Here is a 10,284-nt window from a genome sequence, read left to right on the forward strand (position 1 = left end):
TATATTCAATATATTAAAAATAAAAAAATCAATAATTTTTAGTCAAATTTTGTTATAATAATTTTGAAATATATCCTTAAAATATAGGTTAATAATTTCTCTTTTAATTTAGCTAATATATATTCTTAATATATATGATAAAATTACTATCAATAAAAAATTTTAATTTTTTAATAAATACATTAAAAGTTTAATTTTTTTGTATTTCAAATAATTTTTTTATAAATTTATGATACAAAATAGATATTTTTTATATATATAGTTTAAACCACCTGCAATTAAATTTCTGGCCCCTCCGCTAAATATATCCCTCCCGTCAATCACACATTCCCACCACGGAATAAATTATTATTTTATGAGCACTGTATAAGGATTAAATGCACAAAAATGGATGACTTTCGGTATTAATTCGACCCGGTGAAGTACATGTGTATCGCGAAAATATGGAAACCAGCTTATAAATTGAGCTGTCACTTAGAATGGTGTTCCAGAAATTGAGGTCACACGTGGACGTACGAAGATTACGTGGAATGATGTTGATGAATGAGAGTCACTTTCATGGATAATTGGATAGAGATGCAACAACCACTATAAGACAACCATTAACGCTCCATACTTTAGTGTTGCCCAATAGTTTCGTGACACCTCCCAAACACTATAAAAAGCGGCATAAAAGGACATGTGACGCATTCATGACATACATATATACATGCATCCTAAGTAAATTCATAAATTATATTAAGTATATATTAAAAATTAATTATTTAATAACATACATATAATAACTGATTTAATAATTATTTTTTATGTTAAGATAATATTTTTTATATTCACATACATAATACATTGACTTCATGTTTCCTATTTTTGGAGCGACCAACGTCTAGACAACTTAATATTTTATTAGATTTGCTCCAATTATATCACCATTGCTGCTTTCCTTAAATTAAAATATCCTCCACAGAGCTACATATATAGGAAAGATCGAAAACTGACTAGTTGAAATTTTTCCAAAGATGGAAAAAAGTGAGTGATTTGTTATTCCTTCTGTTTCCACCGGACGTAACAATAGGATCTCCGTGCCAAAGGCAAAGTTTCTTGGTAATAAAAATGGTATAAAATATATATTAAAAATAAATTAATATAATATATATTTATAGATAAATATATAACAATTAATGGTGACGTATACATACATAATTTCTTTTTCATTAAATCAGAATGAGTTGGCGAAGAAGTGCACAAAACATACCGATGTTTTCCAGTATAAATGAACAAAAACAAAGCAGAGTTTAAAAGATCGCGTGAATACAGTTTGACGTTATTCGGCATTCTGATTTTGGAAACACCGAAAGGAGAATTGATGATGGGATGGGACACTACTGCTTCAATTGCAGAGGTGTTGGCCATGTGGCTTCATTCTATAACAACTATCTGCATGCCATAGTTGGAGATTCCATTTCACTACTCACCAATTCTTCTTATGGGGGCAAGGGCAATGCATTGTATTCTCATATACATAGAAAGAGAAAGGTATCACGTTACTTAACGTTAACATGTCAATTCCATTCCCACCAGGATTATCACTTTGAACGCGTGGAAACCTTCAAATTAATTCCGCTATTTCCTATTTTATCTTGCTTTTTATTATTTTTTGAAAACTACTTTAATTTGACCTCTTTATACAGGGGAATATATTTTACACTGCCATGAAATTTATTGAGCTCTGGACATATATAGTCGTGTAGATGTATTAATGGAGTTTAGGGCGGTTTAGAATGGTTGGAAGAGATTGTTGAGACACACTTGAAGGGTGGATTAGAAGGGTTATAGCTAAAGACACCACATTGTGCGGGGCCCAAGGCTGCACAAAAGGTGAAAGAAAATCGCAGAAAGCTAAGACATATCCAATTACTTACATTGGGAAGGTGGCATAATGAAAGCAATCTTTTCATAATACTTCAGCAAGTGTACATGAGATCATTACCTTACACCAAGTGGTGTAGTGTTGAACTCCAGGTTGTTCATGTAGAAACCACATTATATAACATCATCACTTAGGAGATGATGAGGTTATTACTATCATTTGTTGGAAGAACTCAATTAAATTTTGTTTAACGTTCATTATAAAAGGTTCATATCATTCAACTAAGGACATGACCAAAATATGGCGTTTACCATGACTGCATGGTGTTTACTATGACTGCTAAATAATCATTAATCTTTAGTTATTAATCTTAATTAATATTATAAATTTTACAATATAATTTATATATTAAATTTTAAATATAACAAATTATATTAAAATATTTAATTACTTAAAAGAACACTAACACTTTTCATGGGTAAAAAAAAACCGACTCTATTATGTGTATACTAAAATCAACTATTAATATAAAATACATATTGAAATATAAATACACGTTAAAAATAAATTAAATCACATATGTATTTATATAAAAATATATTAAAAAATAATTTTGGTATATAAATAACATTTTTGAAAAAAAAAAGACTACTCCCTTTTAAATTTAATTTTTTATGAATATCTCTTTTTAATTTAAAACTATTTATATTTATTTATTTTTCATAAATTTAATATAATTGAAAATGTGACAAAAAAAATTAAGCTAAAATTATGATAAAATTATAAAATAATCTTTGTAGCACGAAAGAATCAAGCAATTAAATGTACTCATTATAATATCAAGCAAAATATTAGTAATTAGATAGACATAAAAATTTTAGATTTTTAATATTAAAAATAAATAAATAAATAAATAAGTCTTTGATTTTTTGTCTTACGAATATTTTTTTTAACTATTTAAAAATATTTTTAAATTCCTTGTTAACTTAAAAATTTGACAAATTAATTTCTCCATGCAAACATCTTCATCAGAAAAAAAAAATCTGACGTGACTAATATTCCAAGAGTAAAGCTAGGGAACCAAAAACATATCAGCCAAAATTCAGCCAAATACCTTTGGATGAATTCAAAATTTTTACGAGTTAATATATATGGATGTTTTTTTTAATAAGTATTAGAATGTTTTTTTTTTCATATTAAATGGATGTTCTTTTATATATTTTTCGAATTTGTGATTGTTAGAAGTGGATAGATTAATGTGAGAAAAAAGAGGAAGGTTTTTATAGGTTTTAATTAGATTTACTTAATCAATTTAAAATTTTTTAAATTTTGAATTTAAAAAATTTAAAATTAATTAATTATTGATATAAATTAATATAGTTTTGTTTAGTTTTTGGCTGATAAACTTTTGGTTCCTTATACTTTTCCATATTCCAATGACTTGACGTTACGGATGCACACGTAACATGTAAGTAAAAGGGTAGTTTTAAAAACTGAAACCATCCTTTCATCAATCAATACATGAGTAAAGGGAATGCTTGAAGGTATCTTCATTCTGTATGTTCTGTAAACTGCCCTTTTTGCTTCTTACCCAATCGTCCATGGAGCTGGCTTGCCCAAATATGTTGTATTGACCATAATAGCTAATGTGTCCATGCCATCTGATGTCACCGGCAAACCTGAGCGCCCGTCTCATGACAGGATATAAGCTACATACATAGATCCTCATAGCATTGGAGGAAGAGAATTCCTTGGATGTGTCACCTGAAAATGTAAAGTAAATTATATGAAATAAAATGCACCAAAATACAAGTATAGAATTGCTGCTGATAATCGCTCTCTCAAACGGTAAAGTTGAGCAATATCCATTGTTGTTGAACCAAAATAAAGCCATTGGTCCATGATTACTTTAACCATATTATCAACTTCTATTGCTTCTTCAGGTTTGACTTCATCTTCATCTTCGCTCTTTTCATCATTATCCTCATCGTTATCATCATCACTCCCATGATCGTTATCATTATCTTGTTCTGGGGCAACAACAATCTCTGTTGAAAGCAATAAGAGTGGAAGTGGTCCAACAACTGTACAGATCCATATGTTCATTCAGTCATTCCCATGTCGCCGCGAGTAATCTCATGGTACACACTTAACGTGTGCTCTAGGTTTTACACGAAAGACATAGTTTCGAGGGAGAAGGATTTATTTTTTCTAATTTTTAAAATTATACTTTCACTTACATGCCATAAATACACCCATAACGGAGACATTTGCAAGAATAGAATAGAAGTTACGTCAAACTTTTCTATTAAGTGTGATGGAGATATTTGTACAGAGAAATTAATCTGTCCAATTTTCAAAAAAGAAAAAAATATTTTTAAACGATTAGAAACAAAAATGTGTTAAAAACAAAAGATCAAAAATTATTTATCTTTTTCTCTAAAAAAAATACTTCAACGTGGAGAATGAGTAATTATGAGATTTTGATTATGATCAGCAAAGTGAGCCTAGTAAAATAAATACAACAGGTTAGCAGGCTGGTTGACCTAGCCAATCCATAGGCCGATGTGGCCAAATAATGAGGCGCAAGGAGAGGACGGTGGATTTGCAACTAAAAGATTTTTGACATATTTTATATAAAACTTTGTTTTTAATCAATTTTAATGAGTCATAATTTAAACTCCTAACCCTCAATTTTCGAACCCTCAATTTTAAACAAGAGTACATGAAATCAATATGAGCAAGCAGTGTTGAGTTCTAAGTCTATTCATGGTAAGAGATGATAATGATGGTAAATAACATCATCACCTAATCTCAGAAGATGATATTCTTTAAATTTAATTATAACTGTTTTATATCCTTTAACTAAGGATGACTGAAATTTGATATTTACTATAATTGCTAAGTAATAGTTAATCTTAAATCATTAATCTTAACTCGTTAATATTAAATTATTAACTAATATTACAAATTTCATAATATAATTCAAATATTAAATGTTAAATATAAAAATTATATTAAAGTATTACATTATTTGAAGATAATTATTTATTGGCAGTTACTTAATTAAATATAATAAAAAATATCCTTGAAAGTCACTAATTTTATTATTAGAAAAGACTATTTAAATTAAAATTATTTTTTATTTGAATAATATTTCAAAATAAATTCAAAAGCTAAGTTTTGAAGAAACAATTTTCTTTTACTTTTTTCATTGGTAAATTTTGTTTTATGTGTCTTCAGTTTACTATTATCTGATTTATAATTATTTATTTCTCACAAATTTTATATAATTTAGTACAAAAAATTTTAAATTATATATAAGTTAGCAATTGAAAATCTGACAGAAAATTTGTTACAATTAGGATAAAAGGTGACCTTACAATGTGAAAGAACTACACAATTAAATGTTCTCATTGCAATATCAAAATATTAATCAGTAATCATCAGTAGATAATTATATAAAAAGAACCGAAGAAAAGTACTTACATGTGATATGGGTATTGATTGAAAAATAGGATAAAAAATAAAATTAAAAAGAACTAGATTGATTGATGATCACTGTCTGATAATAAGGCTTAGAGGTAATAGTTATACGACAACAAGTATCTAGAAAGAAAGTAAGATCAATAAAAAAAAACAGAGATCAAGAGATAAAAAGAGAGAAGCAGAAGAGGAGAAACCAGCAAACAGTGATAGAAATAAAAATATACAAGAAGAGGATTAGGATGACGATGATAATGAAAATGTGACGATAAAAACCCTAACATGCATTCTTTATTTTCAGTGCAGTGGGAGATGAATATTTGTGGTGGTGATGTTGGTGACAGATTGCGCATAATAGTAGTAGTAACAATGTGGTGATGAATAAAGGGGTAACTTAGATTGTGAAATAAAATTTGAAAATAGAGAAGAATTATCTTGTGTTAAAAAAATTACTGTTTAAAGTTTGAGAAATTGTGACCAAATCTATGATAAAGACAGACAAAACTTTCAAACACTTGCGGCTAGTATTTTTGTTTCTATACCTATATTTCAGATTAAAACTTTAAAACCTGCTATATTCTGATACTGAACATATAATACTCTGACATTGAATATACATTGGCAGATGCATATATAGCATTGGTATTGAAGATATATTGACAGACGTATAACATCGTAAATAGGAAAGCTGACATATACATTGAAGATATATTGGCGGATGATGTATAATATTAGCTATATTCTGACCTTGAAAATATATTGGCAAATATGTAGACCAATAAAACAGGTGACCTTAAACATGTTATATTCTGATATTCAAGATACACTGACAAGTGTATAGCCTTGCTAATTGGAAAATCAAGATATACTGATTAATGTATGCACCAATAATAACAGTGCAAAATTAGTATTTGTCTGTTTTATAGATGTGATGCGTGGACAGAATTGTATTTTTTAGATAAGTTTAAAAAAAATAAATTAGAGAGATTTTAGTATTCTCTGTGTATATTTTATTTATAATTTATTTTTAATATATTTATTTATTCATGAGCTTTTATCATTTTTTATGTATTAAAAGTTAAGATAATAAAAAAGAAATGAAATAGACCAATGGGTGATTGTCTTAGGTAATATTGACTTCAATAAAAAAATACAAATTTTGAGAAGGAGAATGCTATGCATTTGGAGTATTATTAGAGAATTATAAAACAGTGGATAATGTTAATGATTTAATGTTCATGTTTTGTTAGTACACAAAATTCTGGAACATGTACAATATTTTCTTTATGATTTGAGTACTCTTTTGCTTAATAAATATATATTTTTTACTTTTTAAGTTTTTGTTTTATTTAATTTTGTTCTTAATATTTTTTATTTATATAAAAAGTATTTAAAAAAGTTTAATTTTGTTCCTAATATTTACATAAAGTAAACGTCTAAATAATATTGATATAAACTAAAAAATATTAAAAAAGATTTAAGTACAACTAAATGTTGTTAGAAGTATTTTTGATAAAAACGCAAACGTTATAAATAAAAAATACTATTTCCTATGCATATATATATATATTGAAATTTAGATCACATTTATAATTTTTATTATTCACCTTATATAATTACATTAATTATATAATATACAATAATTTTTCAAGGACAAAAGTCAAAACTATAGTATTAAATTAGGGTAATGAACCAATGATATTAGTCAAGTTAGGAGTCTATGTCTTTCTCTCTCTTTGTAACAAACTCCAATAAATATTTTTTATAGTTTAAACTTTAATAGACTGCAAATACTATGCTTTATCCTCTGTTGGCTCTTAGGCACGTCAACAAATAACCGGAAGTAACAAATGATAACAAATCATCACAAGTTTTTTTCATTAAGTTCAATAATTCTCTAAATCTTTATAATTTTTTAATATTTTAATTAAATCGATCTAATTAATTTATCTAAGACAAATGCCAAATTGTAAACTTTTAAATTTGAGAAACTTATTAAAAATTTAATAAAATTACAAAGAAAAAGTCTAGGGGCGCACGTGACCAGCAAAGAAAAGTGAGCAATTGGATGAAATCTCACACCAATCTCACACTATTAAAAGCCTCATTGATGGCTATTTGATGGCTATCAATCCCAAAAGTTGCTGCCCTAACATTCCTCAATTATATAAACCTATGAAATAATTAAAGAAAAAATCTAGTAGGCCAGTAATTTTTATATTTTGTAGCTAGCACTTAACCATAAAAAAGAAGAATAATTTTTCACATACAAGCGTTTTTTTATACAAGTCTTTACAAGTCATAACGCGCTTCGAACCGTACTACACGTTTTCACTGCACCTTCCTCTTCCTCTTCTTCTTCCTCTTCCTCTTCTTCTTATTTTCTTTCCTTTCTTGCCTTCTCTTTCTCCTTTTTCATTTACGTGCTTTTCTCTCTGTTTTCTTTCTTCGTTATTCTTGATTTCCATTGTTTTTTTTACTGCACCTTCTTCTTCTTTTTGCTGCACATTCTTCTTCCTCTTCCCCTTCTTCTTCTTCTTCTTTTCTTTCGTTTCTTGCCTTTTCTTTCTCCTTCTTCATTTACTTGCTTTTCTTTCTGTTTTTTTCTTCGTTATTCTCGAGTTCCATTATTTTTTTACATCAAGCTCTGAAATCATTTTTGAAGAAGAAGAAGTAGCAGAAGATGAGGAGGAGAAAGAGAAAGATTTCTGAATTATGCATAAGGTGTACTTCAACGAATTTTTGGTGTATTTCTGTAATAGTTTGGGTGTATTTCTGAAGTTCCATTGTCTTCAAATTTGGCAAGAAATTCGTTTTCATGGAGGAAGAAGAAGAGTCGTTCATAATGCATAGTGAGTAGTGCGCTTTGGAAACAGGAAGTGGTTGAATAACGTGCGTTTATTTACTCTTGAATGTTGTTGAACTTGTGTCAACTTGTAAGACTTGTAAACCAAAAAAACTTGTATGTATAGCAGCCCTAAAAAAAGAAAGTAAGTATCTCCTACTATTAGATGTAATCTCGCACCATTAAAAATACTATTAATAACTAATTAATTATTATAAAACATAAAAATTGCTAGCCTCCTAATCCTCTTCTTAAATATATTCAATCATTTTATAAAGAGGTTCAACTAAAATATAGTTAATTCTCAAAATGAAATTATCTGAATCATTAGATTATTATTCTACCAAATGACTTTTTGTCAGTTATTATTCTAGCTAGATTTTATGCACAATTATGTAAGAAACCTTTTTTAAAAGTTACAACCTTTTACTCTCTTTTTTCCCGCTTAAAACTATATAATGAATTAATCTATTTTCCATGTCCCACCACTCATAAAAGTAATTTTGGTAGCTTTTTCTAACAATGCCTTGAAGAGCCGGTCCCAAGAGAAGACATCGTCCATACTACATTGGTCCTATGCCTATAATTGGCATGCATTTTTAATGTCAATACAAAGAATTATGAATTAATTGTGAAGATAGTACTATCGTAAATGTCAAATTGGTTCTAATTGGTCCTGAAATATATTATTGTGAGTCTAATTAATTCTTTTGTAGATATATCATACTAAATGTTATGTGTCACCGGAATATACAGATTACTTTCACATACCACATAATGATTTAATGGTTAATTACTTCTAGTAATAATTATTATTTATATTCACAATTAGATACATAAAGAATAATAAAATTGAAAATATATATTTTTTTTAATTTTTATATCTGGACAATTGAGTAGAATAAGATAAATGATATTAAAATTAGTATAATTGAAAATTCTAAAAATTCAGTATTTATAAATAAAAATAAGATAAAATTGTCTAACTAACTTTATTTATTTTTTAAAATTTTAAAAATAAAAATAACTTACATAGTCATTTTTGTATTTTTAGAAACAAGCTAATTTACTCTACAAAAGTTTATGACATATCAACTGTTGACATAATAAGTCAATTAATCATTTTATAACATATGACATGTCATATGGCATATCATATAATATTTTAGAAATGAGCAATTTAACTTATATTGGTATCTCATAATAATTAATTTAAAGTATTTAATCTTTCGATGACCAATGTGACGTACATGTAATATTTTTGAAACTATTCTAACCATCAACCTGAAAAATTATTACATGTTGAGTGACATGTAAAATTATATTCATTACAATATATATAAAATTATGGATTTTATCATTTACCTTTTATTTTTTAAATAAATAATTTGTTTAATTTTATATATATTGTTAAAATAAAATAAAATAATTTTGTATAAAACTTAGGTATATCTACTATCATCTATATAATGAAAATTGAGACGAATTTGATGTACATTTTTTTCTAAAATATATATCTTTTATAAAGCTTTTTAATTTAACTTTAAGGTATTTATTGTATTACCATCTAAATTAATCTTACATTATTTATTATTGTACAGATTTGATAAATAAAAATAAACTAATAAATACTGTTATACCTATCATGATTCAAGTTTGTGTCACTAATAATGTGCTTAAATATAGTAATTGACAAGACATCATAATGATACTAACATGTAATAGCCAAAGAAATAGTCGTACTAACTAAGATTTTATGGTATTTACTTGAAAATGGTTATTTTTTAACATGTAATTATATTCAATATACACATGATATCGATCATCTCCAATTACGGTTGAATTCAAAAAGTTGAAACACAAGACTATACTTAAGTATATATATATTGTTGTGTTGTTTTCATGAAGACATTTAAATCAAGCTTCAAAATAATACTTTCGCTTTTATCAGTACTACATTTGATATCGGACTAGCTGTTTAATTATAATATATTTGCATGAACCAAAAAAAAAAAAAGAAAGCAAAATAGAAAACAAAAAAAAGAAAGGAATAAATAATAACACAAGTACATTTATTAATTGCCGA

Source organism: Arachis duranensis, chromosome 5 (assembly GCF_000817695.3).
Source record: "Arachis duranensis cultivar V14167 chromosome 5, aradu.V14167.gnm2.J7QH, whole genome shotgun sequence".
Taxonomy (NCBI): Eukaryota; Viridiplantae; Streptophyta; class Magnoliopsida; order Fabales; family Fabaceae; genus Arachis; species Arachis duranensis.